The sequence below is a fragment of the Schistocerca piceifrons genome, chromosome 1 (genome assembly GCF_021461385.2).
Source record: "Schistocerca piceifrons isolate TAMUIC-IGC-003096 chromosome 1, iqSchPice1.1, whole genome shotgun sequence".
NCBI lineage: Eukaryota > Metazoa > Arthropoda > Insecta > Orthoptera > Acrididae > Schistocerca > Schistocerca piceifrons.
The window spans coordinates 855806006-855831120 of NC_060138.1; the positions used below are offsets into that span (position 1 = coordinate 855806006).

Here is a 25115-nt window from a genome sequence, read left to right on the forward strand (position 1 = left end):
CATCTGATGGCAACACAGCTTGCTGCAGATTAATTTTGCGGCATTTCATAAATGATTAATATCTTATGACTATGGTGACGCTATGAGTAGTTTTATATGTGCAAACATTTGAAACTGCTGCAGGCATTACATTCACCCCTCTCTGCCTCTTTGCTTGGACATGGAGTAAGTAAGGATAAATTAAATTGCTTGTTTTTGAAGTAGTAACAGTTCTGAAGTGTAAAGAAATGATATTAAACAATACAGTGTACATTTTTTTTCCGAATGTAGTGATTCAACAACGAATTTATTTATTTATTCCTACCTACCTCTGCAATTAGTGTACGTGAGTATTTCATTGGAACTGTTGCAATCGAAACCGAGCTTAATAATTTCATGCGGCCGTTTTCAGTCAGTCCTCCTCGTGCTTTAATTGCTCATTTCCAAGCGTTATTTTAGGTTGCCTGCAAAGTTGTCAGATGAAACACAACCACTGCGACGAAAGGCCATTCCTTGGAGCAGGTAGACGTCAACTGCGGCGGGAAACTGTCGTGGCCAGGAAGATATTCACTGTGTGTGGAAGTTAAGTGAGGATCCGAAGCTGACTTGCCAGCACACGTTGCAGCAGTCACTCGCCAACGGCAGCGGGGTAAGAAAGGGGTGCAAATACGCCGGTTCTCGTCCGATCACCGACGTTGGGCTTGGATGGGTGGCCGCCTCGCCTGGGAGCACAGGGCGCTGTTGGCTAGAATCTATGTTTCTCGTTTTCGGTGCAGCTCGTCATGTTATTTCCTTCGATTCACATCCCCACAAGCTCCTCAAGTGCCGCAAGTCTGCAAGTCCCGAGACGCTACGCTAGACGCTTGCTTCCGGCCCCTCATGTACCATGCCACAGGCGCCAAAGCGTTCGGCTGGCCGATGGCCCCTGTACGCCCGCTCGCGCCACAGCAGTCACTGTGCTTGCAGGGAATGCCGCGCCGCCGAATAACGTTTGGCGCGCAATCCGTTTATGGACAGAGAATGCTAAAAGGGGCCGTTCGACCGTTAATACGGAAATCGTAGCCAAGTTGGATGGCCTGAGCCATCTCGCGGCTGCCGCTGCTATTACGAGCGCGCGTGCCACGCGGTTGAAGAGCAGTGCGCTGGCTCTGGCTTTCGACGCCGTTTCCTAGTGTGTTTTGTCGCTTCTAGTGGAGGCATCATCGGTTATGAGAAGCTGGTAAATTACTCACAGTCAGTACTTATCGTCAACACGAGGAGAGGCTTTGATTGTAACGGAGATTAGCACCGGGACAGCGCGAACGCAGTCCCGACTACCAAAAATTATGCGCCCGAGTTACTCGCATTTGGAGTAATCGCGGGGGTCAGCTCGACCGAAGTGCAATGGACAAGCCTCACCCCGGAGGAACCGCCTTCATGATCACGGTATCCTCTACGCCAGGTAAGTATGCTTCTCCTCGGCCACAGGCGAATATTTGTAATGCGTCGCGCTATCGTAGTGGAACGAGAACTCTTGACGTTGTCGCATTCGGCGAAGAGCATGGTGCCGTGAATGTACTTGCTTCCTTAGAAACGCGCTGTTGGCCGTCGAGTTAGCAGGCAGACAGGCACAATAACGGCCTTCTGCAGAAAGCGATGCATTTTTCGTGCGGAAGACATCGCGACTCGCGGCGCCGGCCGTTGCTGGGGTTAAGTTGCTGCACCCTCCGGGAGATGGCGGGCCATGTCGGGGTTACCGCCTTCGAGCCACCCTCTCCGCCTGAAAGTCGCCCTCTTTCTCGGCCGGTGTCAAAACGGCAAATGAGATTTGCTGAATGACTGTTTCTTCCAGCCACAGTGCAAGCCACAAAATCAATTATTTCTCTTACCTTTGCTCCCTCCGTGGGAGCCCATAGTGCTAGGAAATACGGCAGCATTGTCAATCGCCCTTGTCTGTCGCTGAGCAACCGAAGGACCAAGCTCAGACTATCAGATGTTCTAAGGAAGCTGTATGCACTCGTGGGTGTTGTACACGAGGGACAAACATCACGTCAGCAGGCTCTTAAGGAAAGGCAATAATCAGCAAAAAACTGCAACTTACCCCATTGGACGCTGATGGAACAGAAGACACTTGAAGGTAAGGTAACACTTCTTTTTTTTTCTGTTCATCTCGAGCACGATCTGGAAAGCTCGGACGAAATTTGTGTTCTCTTTAATTCAGAATGTGGAGATATTTCCTTCACGCATATGAAAGTATAATGCTTCATTATTTAAGCTAGATGGAAAAGTTTAGGGGAAGTAATTAATTCGTTTAGGCTGCACCACTACTAGGTAGCACTGTCAAAACAATGCCATTGCCATCTGATGGCAAACACAGCTTGCTGCAGATTAATTTTGCGGCATTTCATAAATGATTAATATCTTATGACTATGGTGACGCTATGAGTAGTTTTATATGTGCAAACATTTGAAACTGCTGCAGGCATTACATTCACCCCTCTCTGCCTCTTTGCTTGGACATGGAGTAAGTAAGGATAAATTAAATTGCTTGTTTTTGAAGTAGTAACAGTTCTGAAGTGTAAAGAAATGATATTAAACAATACAGTGTACATTTTTTTTCCGAATGTAGTGATTCAACAACGAATTTATTTATTTATTCCTACCTACCTCTGCAATTAGTGTACGTGAGTATTTCATTGGAACTGTTGCAATCGAAACCGAGCTTAATAATTTCATGCGGCCGTTTTCAGTCAGTCCTCCTCGTGCTTTAATTGCTCATTTCCAAGCGTTATTTTAGGTTGCCTGCAAAGTTGTCAGATGAAACACAACCACTGCGACGAAAGGCCATTCCTTGGAGCAGGTAGACGTCAACTGCGGCGGGAAACTGTCGTGGCCAGGAAGATATTCACTGTGTGTGGAAGTTAAGTGAGGATCCGAAGCTGACTTGCCAGCACACGTTGCAGCAGTCACTCGCCAACGGCAGCGGGGTAAGAAAGGGGTGCAAATACGCCGGTTCTCGTCCGATCACCGACGTTGGGCTTGGATGGGTGGCCGCCTCGCCTGGGAGCACAGGGCGCTGTTGGCTAGAATCTATGTTTCTCGTTTTCGGTGCAGCTCGTCATGTTATTTCCTTCGATTCACATCCCCACAAGCTCCTCAAGTGCCGCAAGTCTGCAAGTCCCGAGACGCTACGCTAGACGCTTGCTTCCGGCCCCTCATGTACCATGCCACAGGCGCCAAAGCGTTCGGCTGGCCGATGGCCCCTGTACGCCCGCTCGCGCCACAGCAGTCACTGTGCTTGCAGGGAATGCCGCGCCGCCGAATAACGTTTGGCGCGCAATCCGTTTATGGACAGAGAATGCTAAAAGGGGCCGTTCGACCGTTAATACGGAAATCGTAGCCAAGTTGGATGGCCTGAGCCATCTCGCGGCTGCCGCTGCTATTACGAGCGCGCGTGCCACGCGGTTGAAGAGCAGTGCGCTGGCTCTGGCTTTCGACGCCGTTTCCTAGTGTGTTTTGTCGCTTCTAGTGGAGGCATCATCGGTTATGAGAAGCTGGTAAATTACTCACAGTCAGTACTTATCGTCCAACACGAGGAGAGGCTTTGATTGTAACGGAGATTAGCACCGGGACAGCGCGAACGCAGTCCCGACTACCAAAAATTATGCGCCCGAGTTACTCGCATTTGGAGTAATCGCGGGGGTCAGCTCGACCGAAGTGCAATGGACAAGCCTCACCCCGGAGGAACCGCCTTCATGATCACGGTATCCTCTACGCCAGGTAAGTATGCTTCTCCTCGGCCACAGGCGAATATTTGTAATGCGTCGCGCTATCGTAGTGGAACGAGAACTCTTGACGTTGTCGCATTCGGCGAAGAGCATGGTGCCGTGAATGTACTTGCTTCCTTAGAAACGCGCTGTTGGCCGTCGAGTTAGCAGGCAGACAGGCACAATAACGGCCTTCTGCAGAAAGCGATGCATTTTTCGTGCGGAAGACATCGCGACTCGCGGCGCCGGCCGTTGCTGGGGTTAAGTTGCTGCACCCTCCGGGAGATGGCGGGCCATGTCGGGGTTACCGCCTTCGAGCCACCCTCTCCGCCTGAAAGTCGCCCTCTTTCTCGGCCGGTGTCAAAACGGCAAATGAGATTTGCTGAATGACTGTTTCTTCCAGCCACAGTGCAAGCCACAAAATCAATTATTTCTCTTACCTTTGCTCCCTCCGTGGGAGCCCATAGTGCTAGGAAATACGGCAGCATTGTCAATCGCCCTTGTCTGTCGCTGAGCAACCGAAGGACCAAGCTCAGACTATCAGATGTTCTAAGGAAGCTGTATGCACTCGTGGGTGTTGTACACGAGGGACAAACATCACGTCAGCAGGCTCTTAAGGAAAGGCAATAATCAGCAAAAAACTGCAACTTACCCCATTGGACGCTGATGGAACAGAAGACACTTGAAGGTAAGGTAACACTTCTTTTTTTTTCTGTTCATCTCGAGCACGATCTGGAAAGCTCGGACGAAATTTGTGTTCTCTTTAATTCAGAATGTGGAGATATTTCCTTCACGCATATGAAAGTATAATGCTTCATTATTTAAGCTAGATGGAAAAGTTTAGGGGAAGTAATTAATTCGTTTAGGCTGCACCACTACTAGGTAGCACTGTCAAAACAATGCCATTGCCATCTGATGGCAACACAGCTTGCTGCAGATTAATTTTGCGGCATTTCATAAATGATTAATATCTTATGACTATGGTGACGCTATGAGTAGTTTTATATGTGCAAACATTTGAAACTGCTGCAGGCATTACATTCACCCCTCTCTGCCTCTTTGCTTGGACATGGAGTAAGTAAGGATAAATTAAATTGCTTGTTTTTGAAGTAGTAACAGTTCTGAAGTGTAAAGAAATGATATTAAACAATACAGTGTACATTTTTTTTCCGAATGTAGTGATTCAACAACGAATTTATTTATTTATTCCTACCTACCTCTGCAATTAGTGTACGTGAGTATTTCATTGGAACTGTTGCAATCGAAACCGAGCTTAATAATTTCATGCGGCCGTTTTCAGTCAGTCCTCCTCGTGCTTTAATTGCTCATTTCCAAGCGTTATTTTAGGTTGCCTGCAAAGTTGTCAGATGAAACACAACCACTGCGACGAAAGGCCATTCCTTGGAGCAGGTAGACGTCAACTGCGGCGGGAAACTGTCGTGGCCAGGAAGATATTCACTGTGTGTGGAAGTTAAGTGAGGATCCGAAGCTGACTTGCCAGCACACGTTGCAGCAGTCACTCGCCAACGGCAGCGGGGTAAGAAAGGGGTGCAAATACGCCGGTTCTCGTCCGATCACCGACGTTGGGCTTGGATGGGTGGCCGCCTCGCCTGGGAGCACAGGGCGCTGTTGGCTAGAATCTATGTTTCTCGTTTTCGGTGCAGCTCGTCATGTTATTTCCTTCGATTCACATCCCCACAAGCTCCTCAAGTGCCGCAAGTCTGCAAGTCCCGAGACGCTACGCTAGACGCTTGCTTCCGGCCCCTCATGTACCATGCCACAGGCGCCAAAGCGTTCGGCTGGCCGATGGCCCCTGTACGCCCGCTCGCGCCACAGCAGTCACTGTGCTTGCAGGGAATGCCGCGCCGCCGAATAACGTTTGGCGCGCAATCCGTTTATGGACAGAGAATGCTAAAAGGGGCCGTTCGACCGTTAATACGGAAATCGTAGCCAAGTTGGATGGCCTGAGCCATCTCGCGGCTGCCGCTGCTATTACGAGCGCGCGTGCCACGCGGTTGAAGAGCAGTGCGCTGGCTCTGGCTTTCGACGCCGTTTCCTAGTGTGTTTTGTCGCTTCTAGTGGAGGCATCATCGGTTATGAGAAGCTGGTAAATTACTCACAGTCAGTACTTATCGTCCAACACGAGGAGAGGCTTTGATTGTAACGGAGATTAGCACCGGGACAGCGCGAACGCAGTCCCGACTACCAAAAATTATGCGCCCGAGTTACTCGCATTTGGAGTAATCGCGGGGGTCAGCTCGACCGAAGTGCAATGGACAAGCCTCACCCCGGAGGAACCGCCTTCATGATCACGGTATCCTCTACGCCAGGTAAGTATGCTTCTCCTCGGCCACAGGCGAATATTTGTAATGCGTCGCGCTATCGTAGTGGAACGAGAACTCTTGACGTTGTCGCATTCGGCGAAGAGCATGGTGCCGTGAATGTACTTGCTTCCTTAGAAACGCGCTGTTGGCCGTCGAGTTAGCAGGCAGACAGGCACAATAACGGCCTTCTGCAGAAAGCGATGCATTTTTCGTGCGGAAGACATCGCGACTCGCGGCGCCGGCCGTTGCTGGGGTTAAGTTGCTGCACCCTCCGGGAGATGGCGGGCCATGTCGGGGTTACCGCCTTCGAGCCACCCTCTCCGCCTGAAAGTCGCCCTCTTTCTCGGCCGGTGTCAAAACGGCAAATGAGATTTGCTGAATGACTGTTTCTTCCAGCCACAGTGCAAGCCACAAAATCAATTATTTCTCTTACCTTTGCTCCCTCCGTGGGAGCCCATAGTGCTAGGAAATACGGCAGCATTGTCAATCGCCCTTGTCTGTCGCTGAGCAACCGAAGGACCAAGCTCAGACTATCAGATGTTCTAAGGAAGCTGTATGCACTCGTGGGTGTTGTACACGAGGGACAAACATCACGTCAGCAGGCTCTTAAGGAAAGGCAATAATCAGCAAAAAACTGCAACTTACCCCATTGGACGCTGATGGAACAGAAGACACTTGAAGGTAAGGTAACACTTCTTTTTTTTTCTGTTCATCTCGAGCACGATCTGGAAAGCTCGGACGAAATTTGTGTTCTCTTTAATTCAGAATGTGGAGATATTTCCTTCACGCATATGAAAGTATAATGCTTCATTATTTAAGCTAGATGGAAAAGTTTAGGGGAAGTAATTAATTCGTTTAGGCTGCACCACTACTAGGTAGCACTGTCAAAACAATGCCATTGCCATCTGATGGCAACACAGCTTGCTGCAGATTAATTTTGCGGCATTTCATAAATGATTAATATCTTATGACTATGGTGACGCTATGAGTAGTTTTATATGTGCAAACATTTGAAACTGCTGCAGGCATTACATTCACCCCTCTCTGCCTCTTTGCTTGGACATGGAGTAAGTAAGGATAAATTAAATTGCTTGTTTTTGAAGTAGTAACAGTTCTGAAGTGTAAAGAAATGATATTAAACAATACAGTGTACATTTTTTTTCCGAATGTAGTGATTCAACAACGAATTTATTTATTTATTCCTACCTACCTCTGCAATTAGTGTACGTGAGTATTTCATTGGAACTGTTGCAATCGAAACCGAGCTTAATAATTTCATGCGGCCGTTTTCAGTCAGTCCTCCTCGTGCTTTAATTGCTCATTTCCAAGCGTTATTTTAGGTTGCCTGCAAAGTTGTCAGATGAAACACAACCACTGCGACGAAAGGCCATTCCTTGGAGCAGGTAGACGTCAACTGCGGCGGGAAACTGTCGTGGCCAGGAAGATATTCACTGTGTGTGGAAGTTAAGTGAGGATCCGAAGCTGACTTGCCAGCACACGTTGCAGCAGTCACTCGCCAACGGCAGCGGGGTAAGAAAGGGGTGCAAATACGCCGGTTCTCGTCCGATCACCGACGTTGGGCTTGGATGGGTGGCCGCCTCGCCTGGGAGCACAGGGCGCTGTTGGCTAGAATCTATGTTTCTCGTTTTCGGTGCAGCTCGTCATGTTATTTCCTTCGATTCACATCCCCACAAGCTCCTCAAGTGCCGCAAGTCTGCAAGTCCCGAGACGCTACGCTAGACGCTTGCTTCCGGCCCCTCATGTACCATGCCACAGGCGCCAAAGCGTTCGGCTGGCCGATGGCCCCTGTACGCCCGCTCGCGCCACAGCAGTCACTGTGCTTGCAGGGAATGCCGCGCCGCCGAATAACGTTTGGCGCGCAATCCGTTTATGGACAGAGAATGCTAAAAGGGGCCGTTCGACCGTTAATACGGAAATCGTAGCCAAGTTGGATGGCCTGAGCCATCTCGCGGCTGCCGCTGCTATTACGAGCGCGCGTGCCACGCGGTTGAAGAGCAGTGCGCTGGCTCTGGCTTTCGACGCCGTTTCCTAGTGTGTTTTGTCGCTTCTAGTGGAGGCATCATCGGTTATGAGAAGCTGGTAAATTACTCACAGTCAGTACTTATCGTCCAACACGAGGAGAGGCTTTGATTGTAACGGAGATTAGCACCGGGACAGCGCGAACGCAGTCCCGACTACCAAAAATTATGCGCCCGAGTTACTCGCATTTGGAGTAATCGCGGGGGTCAGCTCGACCGAAGTGCAATGGACAAGCCTCACCCCGGAGGAACCGCCTTCATGATCACGGTATCCTCTACGCCAGGTAAGTATGCTTCTCCTCGGCCACAGGCGAATATTTGTAATGCGTCGCGCTATCGTAGTGGAACGAGAACTCTTGACGTTGTCGCATTCGGCGAAGAGCATGGTGCCGTGAATGTACTTGCTTCCTTAGAAACGCGCTGTTGGCCGTCGAGTTAGCAGGCAGACAGGCACAATAACGGCCTTCTGCAGAAAGCGATGCATTTTTCGTGCGGAAGACATCGCGACTCGCGGCGCCGGCCGTTGCTGGGGTTAAGTTGCTGCACCCTCCGGGAGATGGCGGGCCATGTCGGGGTTACCGCCTTCGAGCCACCCTCTCCGCCTGAAAGTCGCCCTCTTTCTCGGCCGGTGTCAAAACGGCAAATGAGATTTGCTGAATGACTGTTTCTTCCAGCCACAGTGCAAGCCACAAAATCAATTATTTCTCTTACCTTTGCTCCCTCCGTGGGAGCCCATAGTGCTAGGAAATACGGCAGCATTGTCAATCGCCCTTGTCTGTCGCTGAGCAACCGAAGGACCAAGCTCAGACTATCAGATGTTCTAAGGAAGCTGTATGCACTCGTGGGTGTTGTACACGAGGGACAAACATCACGTCAGCAGGCTCTTAAGGAAAGGCAATAATCAGCAAAAAACTGCAACTTACCCCATTGGACGCTGATGGAACAGAAGACACTTGAAGGTAAGGTAACACTTCTTTTTTTTTCTGTTCATCTCGAGCACGATCTGGAAAGCTCGGACGAAATTTGTGTTCTCTTTAATTCAGAATGTGGAGATATTTCCTTCACGCATATGAAAGTATAATGCTTCATTATTTAAGCTAGATGGAAAAGTTTAGGGGAAGTAATTAATTCGTTTAGGCTGCACCACTACTAGGTAGCACTGTCAAAACAATGCCATTGCCATCTGATGGCAACACAGCTTGCTGCAGATTAATTTTGCGGCATTTCATAAATGATTAATATCTTATGACTATGGTGACGCTATGAGTAGTTTTATATGTGCAAACATTTGAAACTGCTGCAGGCATTACATTCACCCCTCTCTGCCTCTTTGCTTGGACATGGAGTAAGTAAGGATAAATTAAATTGCTTGTTTTTGAAGTAGTAACAGTTCTGAAGTGTAAAGAAATGATATTAAACAATACAGTGTACATTTTTTTTCCGAATGTAGTGATTCAACAACGAATTTATTTATTTATTCCTACCTACCTCTGCAATTAGTGTACGTGAGTATTTCATTGGAACTGTTGCAATCGAAACCGAGCTTAATAATTTCATGCGGCCGTTTTCAGTCAGTCCTCCTCGTGCTTTAATTGCTCATTTCCAAGCGTTATTTTAGGTTGCCTGCAAAGTTGTCAGATGAAACACAACCACTGCGACGAAAGGCCATTCCTTGGAGCAGGTAGACGTCAACTGCGGCGGGAAACTGTCGTGGCCAGGAAGATATTCACTGTGTGTGGAAGTTAAGTGAGGATCCGAAGCTGACTTGCCAGCACACGTTGCAGCAGTCACTCGCCAACGGCAGCGGGGTAAGAAAGGGGTGCAAATACGCCGGTTCTCGTCCGATCACCGACGTTGGGCTTGGATGGGTGGCCGCCTCGCCTGGGAGCACAGGGCGCTGTTGGCTAGAATCTATGTTTCTCGTTTTCGGTGCAGCTCGTCATGTTATTTCCTTCGATTCACATCCCCACAAGCTCCTCAAGTGCCGCAAGTCTGCAAGTCCCGAGACGCTACGCTAGACGCTTGCTTCCGGCCCCTCATGTACCATGCCACAGGCGCCAAAGCGTTCGGCTGGCCGATGGCCCCTGTACGCCCGCTCGCGCCACAGCAGTCACTGTGCTTGCAGGGAATGCCGCGCCGCCGAATAACGTTTGGCGCGCAATCCGTTTATGGACAGAGAATGCTAAAAGGGGCCGTTCGACCGTTAATACGGAAATCGTAGCCAAGTTGGATGGCCTGAGCCATCTCGCGGCTGCCGCTGCTATTACGAGCGCGCGTGCCACGCGGTTGAAGAGCAGTGCGCTGGCTCTGGCTTTCGACGCCGTTTCCTAGTGTGTTTTGTCGCTTCTAGTGGAGGCATCATCGGTTATGAGAAGCTGGTAAATTACTCACAGTCAGTACTTATCGTCCAACACGAGGAGAGGCTTTGATTGTAACGGAGATTAGCACCGGGACAGCGCGAACGCAGTCCCGACTACCAAAAATTATGCGCCCGAGTTACTCGCATTTGGAGTAATCGCGGGGGTCAGCTCGACCGAAGTGCAATGGACAAGCCTCACCCCGGAGGAACCGCCTTCATGATCACGGTATCCTCTACGCCAGGTAAGTATGCTTCTCCTCGGCCACAGGCGAATATTTGTAATGCGTCGCGCTATCGTAGTGGAACGAGAACTCTTGACGTTGTCGCATTCGGCGAAGAGCATGGTGCCGTGAATGTACTTGCTTCCTTAGAAACGCGCTGTTGGCCGTCGAGTTAGCAGGCAGACAGGCACAATAACGGCCTTCTGCAGAAAGCGATGCATTTTTCGTGCGGAAGACATCGCGACTCGCGGCGCCGGCCGTTGCTGGGGTTAAGTTGCTGCACCCTCCGGGAGATGGCGGGCCATGTCGGGGTTACCGCCTTCGAGCCACCCTCTCCGCCTGAAAGTCGCCCTCTTTCTCGGCCGGTGTCAAAACGGCAAATGAGATTTGCTGAATGACTGTTTCTTCCAGCCACAGTGCAAGCCACAAAATCAATTATTTCTCTTACCTTTGCTCCCTCCGTGGGAGCCCATAGTGCTAGGAAATACGGCAGCATTGTCAATCGCCCTTGTCTGTCGCTGAGCAACCGAAGGACCAAGCTCAGACTATCAGATGTTCTAAGGAAGCTGTATGCACTCGTGGGTGTTGTACACGAGGGACAAACATCACGTCAGCAGGCTCTTAAGGAAAGGCAATAATCAGCAAAAAACTGCAACTTACCCCATTGGACGCTGATGGAACAGAAGACACTTGAAGGTAAGGTAACACTTCTTTTTTTTTCTGTTCATCTCGAGCACGATCTGGAAAGCTCGGACGAAATTTGTGTTCTCTTTAATTCAGAATGTGGAGATATTTCCTTCACGCATATGAAAGTATAATGCTTCATTATTTAAGCTAGATGGAAAAGTTTAGGGGAAGTAATTAATTCGTTTAGGCTGCACCACTACTAGGTAGCACTGTCAAAACAATGCCATTGCCATCTGATGGCAACACAGCTTGCTGCAGATTAATTTTGCGGCATTTCATAAATGATTAATATCTTATGACTATGGTGACGCTATGAGTAGTTTTATATGTGCAAACATTTGAAACTGCTGCAGGCATTACATTCACCCCTCTCTGCCTCTTTGCTTGGACATGGAGTAAGTAAGGATAAATTAAATTGCTTGTTTTTGAAGTAGTAACAGTTCTGAAGTGTAAAGAAATGATATTAAACAATACAGTGTACATTTTTTTTCCGAATGTAGTGATTCAACAACGAATTTATTTATTTATTCCTACCTACCTCTGCAATTAGTGTACGTGAGTATTTCATTGGAACTGTTGCAATCGAAACCGAGCTTAATAATTTCATGCGGCCGTTTTCAGTCAGTCCTCCTCGTGCTTTAATTGCTCATTTCCAAGCGTTATTTTAGGTTGCCTGCAAAGTTGTCAGATGAAACACAACCACTGCGACGAAAGGCCATTCCTTGGAGCAGGTAGACGTCAACTGCGGCGGGAAACTGTCGTGGCCAGGAAGATATTCACTGTGTGTGGAAGTTAAGTGAGGATCCGAAGCTGACTTGCCAGCACACGTTGCAGCAGTCACTCGCCAACGGCAGCGGGGTAAGAAAGGGGTGCAAATACGCCGGTTCTCGTCCGATCACCGACGTTGGGCTTGGATGGGTGGCCGCCTCGCCTGGGAGCACAGGGCGCTGTTGGCTAGAATCTATGTTTCTCGTTTTCGGTGCAGCTCGTCATGTTATTTCCTTCGATTCACATCCCCACAAGCTCCTCAAGTGCCGCAAGTCTGCAAGTCCCGAGACGCTACGCTAGACGCTTGCTTCCGGCCCCTCATGTACCATGCCACAGGCGCCAAAGCGTTCGGCTGGCCGATGGCCCCTGTACGCCCGCTCGCGCCACAGCAGTCACTGTGCTTGCAGGGAATGCCGCGCCGCCGAATAACGTTTGGCGCGCAATCCGTTTATGGACAGAGAATGCTAAAAGGGGCCGTTCGACCGTTAATACGGAAATCGTAGCCAAGTTGGATGGCCTGAGCCATCTCGCGGCTGCCGCTGCTATTACGAGCGCGCGTGCCACGCGGTTGAAGAGCAGTGCGCTGGCTCTGGCTTTCGACGCCGTTTCCTAGTGTGTTTTGTCGCTTCTAGTGGAGGCATCATCGGTTATGAGAAGCTGGTAAATTACTCACAGTCAGTACTTATCGTCCAACACGAGGAGAGGCTTTGATTGTAACGGAGATTAGCACCGGGACAGCGCGAACGCAGTCCCGACTACCAAAAATTATGCGCCCGAGTTACTCGCATTTGGAGTAATCGCGGGGGTCAGCTCGACCGAAGTGCAATGGACAAGCCTCACCCCGGAGGAACCGCCTTCATGATCACGGTATCCTCTACGCCAGGTAAGTATGCTTCTCCTCGGCCACAGGCGAATATTTGTAATGCGTCGCGCTATCGTAGTGGAACGAGAACTCTTGACGTTGTCGCATTCGGCGAAGAGCATGGTGCCGTGAATGTACTTGCTTCCTTAGAAACGCGCTGTTGGCCGTCGAGTTAGCAGGCAGACAGGCACAATAACGGCCTTCTGCAGAAAGCGATGCATTTTTCGTGCGGAAGACATCGCGACTCGCGGCGCCGGCCGTTGCTGGGGTTAAGTTGCTGCACCCTCCGGGAGATGGCGGGCCATGTCGGGGTTACCGCCTTCGAGCCACCCTCTCCGCCTGAAAGTCGCCCTCTTTCTCGGCCGGTGTCAAAACGGCAAATGAGATTTGCTGAATGACTGTTTCTTCCAGCCACAGTGCAAGCCACAAAATCAATTATTTCTCTTACCTTTGCTCCCTCCGTGGGAGCCCATAGTGCTAGGAAATACGGCAGCATTGTCAATCGCCCTTGTCTGTCGCTGAGCAACCGAAGGACCAAGCTCAGACTATCAGATGTTCTAAGGAAGCTGTATGCACTCGTGGGTGTTGTACACGAGGGACAAACATCACGTCAGCAGGCTCTTAAGGAAAGGCAATAATCAGCAAAAAACTGCAACTTACCCCATTGGACGCTGATGGAACAGAAGACACTTGAAGGTAAGGTAACACTTCTTTTTTTTTCTGTTCATCTCGAGCACGATCTGGAAAGCTCGGACGAAATTTGTGTTCTCTTTAATTCAGAATGTGGAGATATTTCCTTCACGCATATGAAAGTATAATGCTTCATTATTTAAGCTAGATGGAAAAGTTTAGGGGAAGTAATTAATTCGTTTAGGCTGCACCACTACTAGGTAGCACTGTCAAAACAATGCCATTGCCATCTGATGGCAACACAGCTTGCTGCAGATTAATTTTGCGGCATTTCATAAATGATTAATATCTTATGACTATGGTGACGCTATGAGTAGTTTTATATGTGCAAACATTTGAAACTGCTGCAGGCATTACATTCACCCCTCTCTGCCTCTTTGCTTGGACATGGAGTAAGTAAGGATAAATTAAATTGCTTGTTTTTGAAGTAGTAACAGTTCTGAAGTGTAAAGAAATGATATTAAACAATACAGTGTACATTTTTTTTCCGAATGTAGTGATTCAACAACGAATTTATTTATTTATTCCTACCTACCTCTGCAATTAGTGTACGTGAGTATTTCATTGGAACTGTTGCAATCGAAACCGAGCTTAATAATTTCATGCGGCCGTTTTCAGTCAGTCCTCCTCGTGCTTTAATTGCTCATTTCCAAGCGTTATTTTAGGTTGCCTGCAAAGTTGTCAGATGAAACACAACCACTGCGACGAAAGGCCATTCCTTGGAGCAGGTAGACGTCAACTGCGGCGGGAAACTGTCGTGGCCAGGAAGATATTCACTGTGTGTGGAAGTTAAGTGAGGATCCGAAGCTGACTTGCCAGCACACGTTGCAGCAGTCACTCGCCAACGGCAGCGGGGTAAGAAAGGGGTGCAAATACGCCGGTTCTCGTCCGATCACCGACGTTGGGCTTGGATGGGTGGCCGCCTCGCCTGGGAGCACAGGGCGCTGTTGGCTAGAATCTATGTTTCTCGTTTTCGGTGCAGCTCGTCATGTTATTTCCTTCGATTCACATCCCCACAAGCTCCTCAAGTGCCGCAAGTCTGCAAGTCCCGAGACGCTACGCTAGACGCTTGCTTCCGGCCCCTCATGTACCATGCCACAGGCGCCAAAGCGTTCGGCTGGCCGATGGCCCCTGTACGCCCGCTCGCGCCACAGCAGTCACTGTGCTTGCAGGGAATGCCGCGCCGCCGAATAACGTTTGGCGCGCAATCCGTTTATGGACAGAGAATGCTAAAAGGGGCCGTTCGACCGTTAATACGGAAATCGTAGCCAAGTTGGATGGCCTGAGCCATCTCGCGGCTGCCGCTGCTATTACGAGCGCGCGTGCCACGCGGTTGAAGAGCAGTGCGCTGGCTCTGGCTTTCGACGCCGTTTCCTAGTGTGTTTTGTCGCTTCTAGTGGAGGCATCATCGGTTATGAGAAGCTGGTAAATTACTCACAGTCAGTACTTATCGTCCAACACGAGGAGAGGCTTTGATTGTAACGGAGATTAGCACCGGGACAGCGCGAACGCAGTCCCGACTACCAAAAATTATGCGCCCGAGTTACTCGCATTTGGAGTAATCGCGGGGGTCAGCTCGACCGAAGTGCAATGGACAAGCCTCACCCCGGAGGAACCGCCTTCATGATCACGGTATCCTCTACGCCAGGTAAGTATGCTTCTCCTCGGCCACAGGCGAATATTTGTAATGCGTCGCGCTATCGTAGTGGAACGAGAACTCTTGACGTTGTCGCATTCGGCGAAGAGCATGGTGCCGTGAATGTACTTGCTTCCTTAGAAACGCGCTGTTGGCCGTCGAGTTAGCAGGCAGACAGGCACAATAACGGCCTTCTGCAGAAAGCGATGCATTTTTCGTGCGGAAGACATCGCGACTCGCGGCGCCGGCCGTTGCTGGGGTTAAGTTGCTGCACCCTCCGGGAGATGGCGGGCCATGTCGGGGTTACCGCCTTCGAGCCACCCTCTCCGCCTGAAAGTCGCCCTCTTTCTCGGCCGGTGTCAAAACGGCAAATGAGATTTGCTGAATGACTGTTTCTTCCAGCCACAGTGCAAGCCACAAAATCAATTATTTCTCTTACCTTTGCTCCCTCCGTGGGAGCCCATAGTGCTAGGAAATACGGCAGCATTGTCAATCGCCCTTGTCTGTCGCTGAGCAACCGAAGGACCAAGCTCAGACTATCAGATGTTCTAAGGAAGCTGTATGCACTCGTGGGTGTTGTACACGAGGGACAAACATCACGTCAGCAGGCTCTTAAGGAAAGGCAATAATCAGCAAAAAACTGCAACTTACCCCATTGGACGCTGATGGAACAGAAGACACTTGAAGGTAAGGTAACACTTCTTTTTTTTTCTGTTCATCTCGAGCACGATCTGGAAAGCTCGGACGAAATTTGTGTTCTCTTTAATTCAGAATGTGGAGATATTTCCTTCACGCATATGAAAGTATAATGCTTCATTATTTAAGCTAGATGGAAAAGTTTAGGGGAAGTAATTAATTCGTTTAGGCTGCACCACTACTAGGTAGCACTGTCAAAACAATGCCATTGCCATCTGATGGCAACACAGCTTGCTGCAGATTAATTTTGCGGCATTTCATAAATGATTAATATCTTATGACTATGGTGACGCTATGAGTAGTTTTATATGTGCAAACATTTGAAACTGCTGCAGGCATTACATTCACCCCTCTCTGCCTCTTTGCTTGGACATGGAGTAAGTAAGGATAAATTAAATTGCTTGTTTTTGAAGTAGTAACAGTTCTGAAGTGTAAAGAAATGATATTAAACAATACAGTGTACATTTTTTTTCCGAATGTAGTGATTCAACAACGAATTTATTTATTTATTCCTACCTACCTCTGCAATTAGTGTACGTGAGTATTTCATTGGAACTGTTGCAATCGAAACCGAGCTTAATAATTTCATGCGGCCGTTTTCAGTCAGTCCTCCTCGTGCTTTAATTGCTCATTTCCAAGCGTTATTTTAGGTTGCCTGCAAAGTTGTCAGATGAAACACAACCACTGCGACGAAAGGCCATTCCTTGGAGCAGGTAGACGTCAACTGCGGCGGGAAACTGTCGTGGCCAGGAAGATATTCACTGTGTGTGGAAGTTAAGTGAGGATCCGAAGCTGACTTGCCAGCACACGTTGCAGCAGTCACTCGCCAACGGCAGCGGGGTAAGAAAGGGGTGCAAATACGCCGGTTCTCGTCCGATCACCGACGTTGGGCTTGGATGGGTGGCCGCCTCGCCTGGGAGCACAGGGCGCTGTTGGCTAGAATCTATGTTTCTCGTTTTCGGTGCAGCTCGTCATGTTATTTCCTTCGATTCACATCCCCACAAGCTCCTCAAGTGCCGCAAGTCTGCAAGTCCCGAGACGCTACGCTAGACGCTTGCTTCCGGCCCCTCATGTACCATGCCACAGGCGCCAAAGCGTTCGGCTGGCCGATGGCCCCTGTACGCCCGCTCGCGCCACAGCAGTCACTGTGCTTGCAGGGAATGCCGCGCCGCCGAATAACGTTTGGCGCGCAATCCGTTTATGGACAGAGAATGCTAAAAGGGGCCGTTCGACCGTTAATACGGAAATCGTAGCCAAGTTGGATGGCCTGAGCCATCTCGCGGCTGCCGCTGCTATTACGAGCGCGCGTGCCACGCGGTTGAAGAGCAGTGCGCTGGCTCTGGCTTTCGACGCCGTTTCCTAGTGTGTTTTGTCGCTTCTAGTGGAGGCATCATCGGTTATGAGAAGCTGGTAAATTACTCACAGTCAGTACTTATCGTCCAACACGAGGAGAGGCTTTGATTGTAACGGAGATTAGCACCGGGACAGCGCGAACGCAGTCCCGACTACCAAAAATTATGCGCCCGAGTTACTCGCATTTGGAGTAATCGCGGGGGTCAGCTCGACCGAAGTGCAATGGACAAGCCTCACCCCGGAGGAACCGCCTTCATGATCACGGTATCCTCTACGCCAGGTAAGTATGCTTCTCCTCGGCCACAGGCGAATATTTGTAATGCGTCGCGCTATCGTAGTGGAACGAGAACTCTTGACGTTGTCGCATTCGGCGAAGAGCATGGTGCCGTGAATGTACTTGCTTCCTTAGAAACGCGCTGTTGGCCGTCGAGTTAGCAGGCAGACAGGCACAATAACGGCCTTCTGCAGAAAGCGATGCATTTTTCGTGCGGAAGACATCGCGACTCGCGGCGCCGGCCGTTGCTGGGGTTAAGTTGCTGCACCCTCCGGGAGATGGCGGGCCATGTCGGGGTTACCGCCTTCGAGCCACCCTCTCCGCCTGAAAGTCGCCCTCTTTCTCGGCCGGTGTCAAAACGGCAAATGAGATTTGCTGAATGACTGTTTCTTCCAGCCACAGTGCAAGCCACAAAATCAATTATTTCTCTTACCTTTGCTCCCTCCGTGGGAGCCCATAGTGCTAGGAAATACGGCAGCATTGTCAATCGCCCTTGTCTGTCGCTGAGCAACCGAAGGACCAAGCTCAGACTATCAGATGTTCTAAGGAAGCTGTATGCACTCGTGGGTGTTGTACACGAGGGACAAACATCACGTCAGCAGGCTCTTAAGGAAAGGCAATAATCAGCAAAAAACTGCAACTTACCCCATTGGACGCTGATGGAACAGAAGACACTTGAAGGTAAGGTAACACTTCTTTTTTTTTCTGTTCATCTCGAGCACGATCTGGAAAGCTCGGACGAAATTTGTGTTCTCTTTAATTCAGAATGTGGAGATATTTCCTTCACGCATATGAAAGTATAATGCTTCATTATTTAAGCTAGATGGAAAAGTTTAGGGGAAGTAATTAATTCGTTTAGGCTGCACCACTACTAGGTAGCACTGTCAAAACAATGCCATTGCCATCTGATGGCAACACAGCTTGCTGCAGATTAATTTTGCGGCATTTCATAAATGATTAATATCTTATGACTATGGTGACGCTATGAGTAGTTTTATATGTGCAAACATTTGAAACTGCTGCAGGCATTACATTCACCCCTCTCTGCCTCTTTGCTTGGACATGGAGTAAGTAAGGATAAATTAAATTGCTTGTTTTTGAAGTAGTAACAGTTCTGAAGTGTAAAGAAATGATATTAAACAATACAGTGTACATTTTTTTTCCGAATGTAGTGATTCAACAACGAATTTATTTATTTATTCCTACCTACCTCTGCAATTAGTGTACGTGAGTATTTCATTGGAACTGTTGCAATCGAAACCGAGCTTAATAATTTCATGCGGCCGTTTTCAGTCAGTCCTCCTCGTGCTTTAATTGCTCATTTCCAAGCGTTATTTTAGGTTGCCTGCAAAGTTGTCAGATGAAACACAACCACTGCGACGAAAGGCCATTCCTTGGAGCAGGTAGACGTCAACTGCGGCGGGAAACTGTCGTGGCCAGGAAGATATTCACTGTGTGTGGAAGTTAAGTGAGGATCCGAAGCTGACTTGCCAGCACACGTTGCAGCAGTCACTCGCCAACGGCAGCGGGGTAAGAAAGGGGTGCAAATACGCCGGTTCTCGTCCGATCACCGACGTTGGGCTTGGATGGGTGGCCGCCTCGCCTGGGAGCACAGGGCGCTGTTGGCTAGAATCTATGTTTCTCGTTTTCGGTGCAGCTCGTCATGTTATTTCCTTCGATTCACATCCCCACAAGCTCCTCAAGTGCCGCAAGTCTGCAAGTCCCGAGACGCTACGCTAGACGCTTGCTTCCGGCCCCTCATGTACCATGCCACAGGCGCCAAAGCGTTCGGCTGGCCGATGGCCCCTGTACGCCCGCTCGCGCCACAGCAGTCACTGTGCTTGCAGGGAATGCCGCGCCGCCGAATAACGTTTGGCGCGCAATCCGTTTATGGACAGAGAATGCTAAAAGGGGCCGTTCGACCGTTAATACGGAAATCGTAGCCAAGTTGGATGGCCTGAGCCATCTCGCGGCTGCCGCTGCTATTACGAGCGCGCGTGCCACGCGGTTGAAGAGCAGTGCGCTGGCTCTGGCTTTCGACGCCGTTTCCTAGTGTGTTTTGTCGCTTCTAGTGGAGGCATCATCGGTTATGAGAAGCTGGTAAATTACTCACAGTCAGTACTTATCGTCCAACACGAGGAGAGGCTTTGATTGTAACGGAGATTAGCACCGGGACAGCGCGAACGCAGTCCCGACTACCAAAAATTATGCGCCCGAGTTACTCGCATTTGGAGTAATCGCGGGGGTCAGCTCGACCGAAGTGCAATGGACAAGCCTCACCCCGGAGGAACCGCCTTCATGATCACGGTATCCTCTACGCCAGGTAAGTATGCTTCTCCTCGGCCACAGGCGAATATTTGTAATGCGTCGCGCTATCGTAGTGGAACGAGAACTCTTGACGTTGTCGCATTCGGCGAAGAGCATGGTGCCGTGAATGTACTTGCTTCCTTAGAAACGCGCTGTTGGCCGTCGAGTTAGCAGGCAGACAGGCACAATAACGGCCTTCTGCAGAAAGCGATGCATTTTTCGTGCGGAAGACATCGCGACTCGCGGCGCCGGCCGTTGCTGGGGTTAAGTTGCTGCACCCTCCGGGAGATGGCGGGCCATGTCGGGGTTACCGCCTTCGAGCCACCCTCTCCGCCTGAAAGTCGCCCTCTTTCTCGGCCGGTGTCAAAACGGCAAATGAGATTTGCTGAATGACTGTTTCTTCCAGCCACAGTGCAAGCCACAAAATCAATTATTTCTCTTACCTTTGCTCCCTCCGTGGGAGCCCATAGTGCTAGGAAATACGGCAGCATTGTCAATCGCCCTTGTCTGTCGCTGAGCAACCGAAGGACCAAGCTCAGACTATCAGATGTTCTAAGGAAGCTGTATGCACTCGTGGGTGTTGTACACGAGGGACAAACATCACGTCAGCAGGCTCTTAAGGAAAGGCAATAATCAGCAAAAAACTGCAACTTACCCCATTGGACGCTGATGGAACAGAAGACACTTGAAGGTAAGGTAACACTTCTTTTTTTTTCTGTTCATCTCGAGCACGATCTGGAAAGCTCGGACGAAATTTGTGTTCTCTTTAATTCAGAATGTGGAGATATTTCCTTCACGCATATGAAAGTATAATGCTTCATTATTTAAGCTAGATGGAAAAGTTTAGGGGAAGTAATTAATTCGTTTAGGCTGCACCACTACTAGGTAGCACTGTCAAAACAATGCCATTGCCATCTGATGGCAACACAGCTTGCTGCAGATTAATTTTGCGGCATTTCATAAATGATTAATATCTTATGACTATGGTGACGCTATGAGTAGTTTTATATGTGCAAACATTTGAAACTGCTGCAGGCATTACATTCACCCCTCTCTGCCTCTTTGCTTGGACATGGAGTAAGTAAGGATAAATTAAATTGCTTGTTTTTGAAGTAGTAACAGTTCTGAAGTGTAAAGAAATGATATTAAACAATACAGTGTACATTTTTTTTCCGAATGTAGTGATTCAACAACGAATTTATTTATTTATTCCTACCTACCTCTGCAATTAGTGTACGTGAGTATTTCATTGGAACTGTTGCAATCGAAACCGAGCTTAATAATTTCATGCGGCCGTTTTCAGTCAGTCCTCCTCGTGCTTTAATTGCTCATTTCCAAGCGTTATTTTAGGTTGCCTGCAAAGTTGTCAGATGAAACACAACCACTGCGACGAAAGGCCATTCCTTGGAGCAGGTAGACGTCAACTGCGGCGGGAAACTGTCGTGGCCAGGAAGATATTCACTGTGTGTGGAAGTTAAGTGAGGATCCGAAGCTGACTTGCCAGCACACGTTGCAGCAGTCACTCGCCAACGGCAGCGGGGTAAGAAAGGGGTGCAAATACGCCGGTTCTCGTCCGATCACCGACGTTGGGCTTGGATGGGTGGCCGCCTCGCCTGGGAGCACAGGGCGCTGTTGGCTAGAATCTATGTTTCTCGTTTTCGGTGCAGCTCGTCATGTTATTTCCTTCGATTCACATCCCCACAAGCTCCTCAAGTGCCGCAAGTCTGCAAGTCCCGAGACGCTACGCTAGACGCTTGCTTCCGGCCCCTCATGTACCATGCCACAGGCGCCAAAGCGTTCGGCTGGCCGATGGCCCCTGTACGCCCGCTCGCGCCACAGCAGTCACTGTGCTTGCAGGGAATGCCGCGCCGCCGAATAACGTTTGGCGCGCAATCCGTTTATGGACAGAGAATGCTAAAAGGGGCCGTTCGACCGTTAATACGGAAATCGTAGCCAAGTTGGATGGCCTGAGCCATCTCGCGGCTGCCGCTGCTATTACGAGCGCGCGTGCCACGCGGTTGAAGAGCAGTGCGCTGGCTCTGGCTTTCGACGCCGTTTCCTAGTGTGTTTTGTCGCTTCTAGTGGAGGCATCATCGGTTATGAGAAGCTGGTAAATTACTCACAGTCAGTACTTATCGTCCAACACGAGGAGAGGCTTTGATTGTAACGGAGATTAGCACCGGGACAGCGCGAACGCAGTCCCGACTACCAAAAATTATGCGCCCGAGTTACTCGCATTTGGAGTAATCGCGGGGGTCAGCTCGACCGAAGTGCAATGGACAAGCCTCACCCCGGAGGAACCGCCTTCATGATCACGGTATCCTCTACGCCAGGTAAGTATGCTTCTCCTCGGCCACAGGCGAATATTTGTAATGCGTCGCGCTATCGTAGTGGAACGAGAACTCTTGACGTTGTCGCATTCGGCGAAGAGCATGGTGCCGTGAATGTACTTGCTTCCTTAGAAACGCGCTGTTGGCCGTCGAGTTAGCAGGCAGACAGGCACAATAACGGCCTTCTGCAGAAAGCGATGCATTTTTCGTGCGGAAGACATCGCGACTCGCGGCGCCGGCCGTTGCTGGGGTTAAGTTGCTGCACCCTCCGGGAGATGGCGGGCCATGTCGGGGTTACCGCCTTCGAGCCACCCTCTCCGCCTGAAAGTCGCCCTCTTTCTCGGCCGGTGTCAAAACGGCAAATGAGATTTGCTGAATGACTGTTTCTTCCAGCCACAGTGCAAGCCACAAAATCAATTATTTCTCTTACCTTTGCTCCCTCCGTGGGAGCCCATAGTGCTAGGAAATACGGCAGCATTGTCAATCGCCCTTGTCTGTCGCTGAGCAACCGAAGGACCAAGCTCAGACTATCAGATGTTCTAAGGAAGCTGTATGCACTCGTGGGTGTTGTACACGAGGGACAAACATCACGTCAGCAGGCTCTTAAGGAAAGGCAATAATCAGCAAAAAACTGCAACTTACCCCATTGGACGCTGATGGAACAGAAGACACTTGAAGGTAAGGTAACACTTCTTTTTTTTTCTGTTCATCTCGAGCACGATCTGGAAAGCTCGGACGAAATTTGTGTTCTCTTTAATTCAGAATGTGGAGATATTTCCTTCACGCATATGAAAGTATAATGCTTCATTATTTAAGCTAGATGGAAAAGTTTAGGGGAAGTAATTAATTCGTTTAGGCTGCACCACTACTAGGTAGCACTGTCAAAACAATGCCATTGCCATCTGATGGCAACACAGCTTGCTGCAGATTAATTTTGCGGCATTTCATAAATGATTAATATCTTATGACTATGGTGACGCTATGAGTAGTTTTATATGTGCAAACATTTGAAACTGCTGCAGGCATTACATTCACCCCTCTCTGCCTCTTTGCTTGGACATGGAGTAAGTAAGGATAAATTAAATTGCTTGTTTTTGAAGTAGTAACAGTTCTGAAGTGTAAAGAAATGATATTAAACAATACAGTGTACATTTTTTTTCCGAATGTAGTGATTCAACAACGAATTTATTTGTTTATTCCTACCTACCTCTGCAATTAGTGTACGTGAGTATTTCATTGGAACTGTTGCAATCGAAACCGAGCTTAATAATTTCATGCGGCCGTTTTCAGTCAGTCCTCCTCGTGCTTTAATTGCTCATTTCCAAGCGTTATTTTAGGTTGCCTGCAAAGTTGTCAGATGAAACACAACCACTGCGACGAAAGGCCATTCCTTGGAGCAGGTAGACGTCAACTGCGGCGGGAAACTGTCGTGGCCAGGAAGATATTCACTGTGTGTGGAAGTTAAGTGAGGATCCGAAGCTGACTTGCCAGCACACGTTGCAGCAGTCACTCGCCAACGGCAGCGGGGTAAGAAAGGGGTGCAAATACGCCGGTTCTCGTCCGATCACCGACGTTGGGCTTGGATGGGTGGCCGCCTCGCCTGGGAGCACAGGGCGCTGTTGGCTAGAATCTATGTTTCTCGTTTTCGGTGCAGCTCGTCATGTTATTTCCTTCGATTCACATCCCCACAAGCTCCTCAAGTGCCGCAAGTCTGCAAGTCCCGAGACGCTACGCTAGACGCTTGCTTCCGGCCCCTCATGTACCATGCCACAGGCGCCAAAGCGTTCGGCTGGCCGATGGCCCCTGTACGCCCGCTCGCGCCACAGCAGTCACTGTGCTTGCAGGGAATGCCGCGCCGCCGAATAACGTTTGGCGCGCAATCCGTTTATGGACAGAGAATGCTAAAAGGGGCCGTTCGACCGTTAATACGGAAATCGTAGCCAAGTTGGATGGCCTGAGCCATCTCGCGGCTGCCGCTGCTATTACGAGCGCGCGTGCCACGCGGTTGAAGAGCAGTGCGCTGGCTCTGGCTTTCGACGCCGTTTCCTAGTGTGTTTTGTCGCTTCTAGTGGAGGCATCATCGGTTATGAGAAGCTGGTAAATTACTCACAGTCAGTACTTATCGTCCAACACGAGGAGAGGCTTTGATTGTAACGGAGATTAGCACCGGGACAGCGCGAACGCAGTCCCGACTACCAAAAATTATGCGCCCGAGTTACTCGCATTTGGAGTAATCGCGGGGGTCAGCTCGACCGAAGTGCAATGGACAAGCCTCACCCCGGAGGAACCGCCTTCATGATCACGGTATCCTCTACGCCAGGTAAGTATGCTTCTCCTCGGCCACAGGCGAATATTTGTAATGCGTCGCGCTATCGTAGTGGAACGAGAACTCTTGACGTTGTCGCATTCGGCGAAGAGCATGGTGCCGTGAATGTACTTGCTTCCTTAGAAACGCGCTGTTGGCCGTCGAGTTAGCAGGCAGACAGGCACAATAACGGCCTTCTGCAGAAAGCGATGCATTTTTCGTGCGGAAGACATCGCGACTCGCGGCGCCGGCCGTTGCTGGGGTTAAGTTGCTGCACCCTCCGGGAGATGGCGGGCCATGTCGGGGTTACCGCCTTCGAGCCACCCTCTCCGCCTGAAAGTCGCCCTCTTTCTCGGCCGGTGTCAAAACGGCAAATGAGATTTGCTGAATGACTGTTTCTTCCAGCCACAGTGCAAGCCACAAAATCAATTATTTCTCTTACCTTTGCTCCCTCCGTGGGAGCCCATAGTGCTAGGAAATACGGCAGCATTGTCAATCGCCCTTGTCTGTCGCTGAGCAACCGAAGGACCAAGCTCAGA

General features: G+C 49.7%; 11 non-coding genes across 11 annotated transcripts; all 11 read right to left on the reverse strand.

The window, feature by feature from the left end:
- Positions 1–1266: 1266 nt before the first annotated feature.
- On the reverse strand, positions 1267–1428 carry LOC124717890. Its single transcript, XR_007005822.1, has one exon. It is a non-coding gene; the product is annotated as a U1 spliceosomal RNA (small nuclear RNA).
- Positions 1429–3584: 2156 nt separating this feature from the next.
- On the reverse strand, positions 3585–3746 carry LOC124717901. Its single transcript, XR_007005823.1, has one exon. It is a non-coding gene; the product is annotated as a U1 spliceosomal RNA (small nuclear RNA).
- A 2155-nt stretch (positions 3747–5901) lies between these two features.
- LOC124717912 lies at positions 5902–6063 on the reverse strand. The gene has a single exon (XR_007005824.1). It is a non-coding gene; the product is annotated as a U1 spliceosomal RNA (small nuclear RNA).
- A 2155-nt stretch (positions 6064–8218) lies between these two features.
- Positions 8219–8380, reverse strand: LOC124717923. Its single transcript, XR_007005825.1, has one exon. It is a non-coding gene; the product is annotated as a U1 spliceosomal RNA (small nuclear RNA).
- Positions 8381–10535: 2155 nt separating this feature from the next.
- Positions 10536–10697, reverse strand: LOC124717935. Its single transcript, XR_007005826.1, has one exon. It is a non-coding gene; the product is annotated as a U1 spliceosomal RNA (small nuclear RNA).
- A 2155-nt stretch (positions 10698–12852) lies between these two features.
- Positions 12853–13014, reverse strand: LOC124717946. The gene has a single exon (XR_007005827.1). It is a non-coding gene; the product is annotated as a U1 spliceosomal RNA (small nuclear RNA).
- Positions 13015–15169: 2155 nt separating this feature from the next.
- On the reverse strand, positions 15170–15331 carry LOC124717957. The gene has a single exon (XR_007005828.1). It is a non-coding gene; the product is annotated as a U1 spliceosomal RNA (small nuclear RNA).
- Positions 15332–17486: 2155 nt separating this feature from the next.
- On the reverse strand, positions 17487–17648 carry LOC124717979. The gene has a single exon (XR_007005829.1). It is a non-coding gene; the product is annotated as a U1 spliceosomal RNA (small nuclear RNA).
- A 2155-nt stretch (positions 17649–19803) lies between these two features.
- On the reverse strand, positions 19804–19965 carry LOC124717990. Its single transcript, XR_007005830.1, has one exon. It is a non-coding gene; the product is annotated as a U1 spliceosomal RNA (small nuclear RNA).
- A 2155-nt stretch (positions 19966–22120) lies between these two features.
- On the reverse strand, positions 22121–22282 carry LOC124718001. The gene has a single exon (XR_007005831.1). It is a non-coding gene; the product is annotated as a U1 spliceosomal RNA (small nuclear RNA).
- Positions 22283–24437: 2155 nt separating this feature from the next.
- Positions 24438–24599, reverse strand: LOC124718012. Its single transcript, XR_007005832.1, has one exon. It is a non-coding gene; the product is annotated as a U1 spliceosomal RNA (small nuclear RNA).
- Between the last annotated feature and the right edge of the window lie 516 nt (positions 24600–25115).